Genomic DNA, 6000 nt, shown 5'->3' on the forward strand with positions numbered 1-6000 from the left:
GGAGGGTGGTGGGAAGCGGGGATAGGAAGACATGGTTAGAGATAAGTAACATGTCAGAGATGCATATGGGTCAAAAGCCGTGCAGGTCCATAATGAGGACAGTGCCAAAAGAAAATGCCACAATTAATGGAAACTAAAATGAGCAAAAAGGCAGAAAGGAGGAGGGCTAATCATCCAGCATCATGATCATAACAGTGGGAGGGGGGGGGTGGGGGGGGACACACTGGAAATAGCATATAGCAATAATGACATTATTAAATACAGCCATTATTAAATAAAGCAATGATGACATTATTAGATAAAGCATCCAAGTCTGAAGTCCTCGTTAAGACCAAACGGTGACATGGTTTTAAGGTCATGGATCATCTTAGCCTCCAATTGCAGCAAAAGTTTATTGCGATCACCTCCTCGAGATGAAGTGTCAGCTTGTAAGATGGGCATACACCTTAATGTCGACAGACTGTGTTTTTCTTGTTTGAAATGTCTTGCGACCGGGAGCAATTTGTAATCCTCCACTGTGCTTGAGTCCAACAGTGCTTTCCTGATAGTAGATCTATGAACAGCCATGCGTTCTTTCAACATACGGCTAGTCTTGCCTATGTAATAAAGCCCACACGGACACCTGATGAAATACACGACGAACCTTTTCTCACAGTTCATGGGTGTTTTAATGTGTATTGTTTTACCAGTGTGTGGATGGGCATAAGATTGGCCAATCTGTAAAAAGCCACAGTTAATACAACCATGACATTTATATACACCAGGTTTTTTATGTAGCCATGTTGTAGTAGGTGCATATTTGTTAGAAGGATCAGCCTCCACAAGATAGTCCCTCAGGTTTCTACCCCCACGATAGCACATCCTGGGTGCTCCCTGACAGAAATCGCCTATTTTGGGGTCAGTGCTCAGGATGTTCCAGTTCTTTCTAATACTCCGTTTGATCACATTAGAAGCGGTGGTAAAAGTACTGCTGATGTTAATGTGGCTGGTCTTAATTTCTGCAATGTGTGGTGTGAGGAGAGAATTCCTATCCTCGCCCCTTGCTTTAGTGAGGGCTATATCAATTTCAGATCTAGGATATCCCCTGTCAAGAAACCTATTGGCCATTTGGCATAAAGCACCCTCTACTAGATCTGGATCGCTAGTGACGCGCTTAACCCTCAGCAACTGGGAATAGGGTAGTCCCCGTTTGAGAGGCTCAGGGTGATGGCTCATAGCACAGAGCAGGGTGTTTTTATCTGTAGGTTTCTGAAAGATTTTTGTTGCAGGTAATCCACCGTTTTTATAGACCACGGTATCAAGAAATGAAATACTATCCAAACTATGATTCACCGTGAAACGTATGGTAGATGGAATCGTGTTCAGGTATGAAATGAATTGAGCTAGTTCATCCTCATTGCCTCCCCATATCAAAAAGATATCGTCCATGTAGCGGGTATAGTGGACAATGTTTACCGCAAACGGTGCATCATTCAGGATATGTAGTTGTTTGTAACTGTCCATGAACAGGTTAGCATAAGCAGGTGCCATGTTGGAACCCATGGCTGTCCCTGTAAGTTGGAGGTAGAAGTCGCGTTCAAACCTAAAAAAGTTTTTATGAAGAATAACTTCAATTAGCAGTAGGATGAATTCGGTAGGTGGACCATCATATTCCAAATAGTTGGAGAGATGTTCCCTGATTGCTTCCAGTCCCTCACCATGTGGAATATTGGTGTAAAGACTGGAGACATCCAGCGTAACCAAAAGCATGTTGGTAATATCAAAGGTGATGGTGCCCAGTTTGTTGATAAAGGCCGTTGTGTCCTTGACAAATGATGCCATTGGTTGTAACAAAAAGTCAACAAATTGGGAGAGTGGGTGGCAAAGGGAACCTCTCGCATCAATAATAGGTCTGCCTGGCGGATTTACAATGGACTTGTGCACTTTAGGTAGCACATATATCACAGGAGTCAAGGGGTGGTCCTGGGTTAAAAAAGAGCCAGTCTCCTCAGAGATCCACAAGTTGTTGACACCAAGCCTGATGATGGAGTCTATTTCTGTCTTATAGCCTAGGGTGGGATCCTTCTGTAGTTTTTTGTAGTAATTGGTGTCCATCAGTTGCCTCTCGATCTCTGCCCTGTAGTCACCATATTCATGACCACAATGCCACCGCCATTGTCGGCTGGTTTGATGATAATGTCTTTATTGGACTTCAAAGACTTGATAGCGTCTTTTTTTGCAACTGTCAGGTTAGAAAAGCTTTTCTTGTGAGTCTTGATTTGTCTCCTAGTGTCGTTACCCAAAAGCCCCATATAGGTAGCAATGCTGTGATTAACTACCGTTGGATCAAAGGTGCTCTTGGATTTGAATTTATTACCAGTGCACTGTGTCTGTTCAATATTCGAATGAAAGAAGTCCTTGAGACGCAGTTGTCGGTCAAGTTTATACATATCAACTTCCCATAGGAAGGGATCTTGGGAGGTTGTGGGGACAAATGACAGTCCCTTCTGCAGTATGCTCGTCTCTGCAGTTGTCAGTTGATGGTTGGAAAGGTTGAAGATTATCTCATCATTGTCTTTGGACGCCATCTCCCCTTCTTGGCTTCCCTTTCTAGGTACCTTACGCTCCCTGCCGCCTCGCTGGACCGCTCGCCTACGTCGGAGTCCGGTATGGGTGGTTTGTGTGCTGTCTCTGTGCCAGATCCTAAAAAAGGCTCCAGATGTGTTCCGTCTGGGGCATCCGAGGCATCTGTGTCGCTGGTGTTGTACCCGCCGCCGGTACCGGGAGTTCTTTTGGACCGCGGAGGGTTTCTCCTCCGACCACCTCTTCCAGTGCCTGGTTCGTGCAGTCCCAGGAGCCATCTATATACTCTCTTGTCCTGGTAATCACTGGTCACCTGTTTGAGTTTCTCCCGTTTATACTTGGTGAGACTATCACGGTATAGATCGATGGTCGTCTGTATTTTATCTGTCCAGTTTGTAGAGATATCTAAAGCAAGTGTATCACCGTGTTTGTTGTTAATCACCTGTATCTCTTTTTTAAGGCGCGTGATTTCCTTACTGGACTGCTCAATAACAAGGATCATCAAATCATAGGAGCATTTATTAAGGATTCCTATCCACTTGCGGCAGAATTCAGTATCTGTCCGCCCTATGGTTGGTTGATTTTTGATGCGGAACCCTATGGGGATCAATTTTTCCCTGTGATAATGTGACAAAGTCACTCCGTGCATATAATAATCTACCTCTCTCTTTTTCAATTTAATGAGGTCATTAAAGACATCAGAGGCTTTGTCTGAGCCCAGTGCTGCCTCAAATGTTTCAGTGAATCTGATTTTGGCAACGTCAGCCTCACTGTAGCTAACACTGTCAGAAATGTTAGACAAAATCCCAGTAATATCTGGATACTCTTCCATCCCACAATAGGTCACTCCGTGTAGAAAAAATAAAAAATAGATGATTGGTCTGGGTTTAAGGATCCACTAATCCAGGGATCCACCACACATAATTGTTAAGGTGCACATCTCAAAATAAACAAATATAGGTACCAGAGCAGATGGCACACAAATACAGATGAAGACAGGTGCTTAGTCCCATATGAATAAATATAATCAAAGGCTCCTTACCAGGCAGACCAGAGAATCCAGGGAATCCAAAGTAGGCACAGCAAGGAAGAGACAGCACACTTGTTTGCAAAAAGAATTGTATTAGTGAAGCAGGCGCAAAACACCAACGTTTCGGTCCTAAAAACAGGACCTTTATCAAGGGAGTGCTTACCACAGATAGACCATAACCACCAATATATACCCATAACTAACTACCTTAATTGAAAACAAAATTACACACACCTGTGTAACTGCAACCTCCTCCGGTGAGGGACAGATGACATCATCACCTCGCGTCTATCTCATGTGCTCACTGCAGTAAGGAGCATCATGGGTAACTAGGGAACCTATGGGAGAACCCCCTCAGCCACAGGAACGGGCTCTACTGCGCATGTGTGGCGCTCAAGTCCTGGGTTGCCTCGCAATGACAGGCAACAGGAAGGAGGGAGGAATGAGAAGTGAAGGGAGGGGGGCGGGCCAGAGCGCTCCGTGACAGCAGCTACAGAGCGCATGGATGTAGAGGCTGCAGGCAGAATCACATGTATACAATAAAGATGCCACAAACACCACTAAAGTGCATACATACCAGCTGGGCAAAGGACAGCAGGGAGAAGGGGAAAGGGGGGGGGGTGTGGGCGGGGGGATGGCAAAAGGGGGAAAAGGGGAAGGAGGGTGGTTGGAAGCAAGGATAGGAAGACATGGTTAGAGATATGTAACATGTCAGAGATGCATATGGGTCAAAAAACGTGCAGGTCCATAATGAGGACAGTGCCAAAAGAAAATGCCACAATTAATGGAAACTGAAATGAGCAAAAAGGCAGAAAGGAGGAGGGCTAATCATCCAGCATCATGATCATAACAGGGACACTGGAAATAGCATATAGCAATAATGACATTATTAAATACAGCCATTATTAAATAAAGCAATGATGACATTATTAGATAAAGCATCCAAGTCTGAAGTCCTCGTTAAGACCAAACGGTGACATGGTTTTAAGGTCATGGATCATCTTAGCCTCCAATTGCAGCAAAAGTTTATTGCGATCACCTCCTCGAGATGAAGTGTCAGCTTGTAAGATGGGCATACACCTTAATGTCGATAGATTGTGTTTTTCTTGTTTGAAATGTCTTGCGACCGGGAGCAATTTGTAATCCTCCACTGTGCTTGAGTCCAACAGTGCTTTCCTGATAGTAGATCTATGAACAGCCATGCGTTCTTTCAACATACGGCTAGTCTTGCCTATGTAATAAAGCCCACACGGACATCTGATGAAATACACGACGAACCTTGTCTCACAGTTCATGGGTGTTTTGATGTGTATTGTTTTACCAGTGTGTGGATGGGCATAAGATTGGCCAATCTGTAAAAAGCCACAGTTAATACAACCATGACATTTATATACACCAGGTTTTTTATGTAGCCATGTTGTAGTAGGTGCATATTTGTTAGAAGGATCAGCCTCCACAAGATAGTCCCTCAGGTTTCTACCCCGACGATAGCACATCCTAGGTGCTCCCTGACAGAAATCGCCTATTTTGGGGTCAGTGCTCAGAATGTTCCAGTTCTTTCTAATACTCCGTTTGATCACATTAGAAGCGGTGGTAAAAGTACTGCTGATGTTAATGCGGCTGGTCTTAATACAATACAATACAATTTTAATACACATTAATAAAGAAAAATAAAAAATAGGAAGATAATAATTACAATAGTAAGTAATAGAATCAAAATTAAAATAAACAAAAATAATAAAATCCAGGCATACATGAAGAAAGAATATATGAATAAAATATATAATTGCTATCAGAGAGACAGTGAGTGAGATGTTATTGAGACACTTGACACAACAGAGAATGTTTGAACTGAAGAGGAGGGGACCAAAAAATGAATATCTTTTGTAAAAGGATAATATTGATGAATTAATTATTCAGAAATGGACCTAGGTCTATATCAACATTCAGACCTTGGGGAATGAGAGTTTTTAATGGATTCATACATCTGGTATCTAGTCTGGAGATATCATTAATTGCATCTCCTCCTCCCCAGTTCTTTTGTCATTTTTCAATTCCTATACAAATAATACCTGATGGGTTTTGTTGATGGTGTTCTTTAAAGTGTTTAGAAAGATTATGCTGGAGAAAATCTTTTTGTATATTAGTGATATGTTCTGCAAATCTAATTTTTTAATTTTCTAGTTGTACGTCCTGCTTATTACAGGGACATTGAATTAGATTTTCTACATTAGTAGAATCACAATTTATGAAGTTTTTAATATTGTACTGAATTCCTGTTTGAGTTGATGGGAATCTCCTGACCTGTTTGTGTTCATGTGGATTAAGTTTACACATTTTGCATTTCAGGTATTTTTAGAGGCACTTGGATTCCATAAAGGCGTGGGGCGCATTATTATTAGAATAGC

The sequence above is a fragment of the Ascaphus truei genome, chromosome 5, assembly GCF_040206685.1.
Source record: "Ascaphus truei isolate aAscTru1 chromosome 5, aAscTru1.hap1, whole genome shotgun sequence".
NCBI lineage: Eukaryota > Metazoa > Chordata > Amphibia > Anura > Ascaphidae > Ascaphus > Ascaphus truei.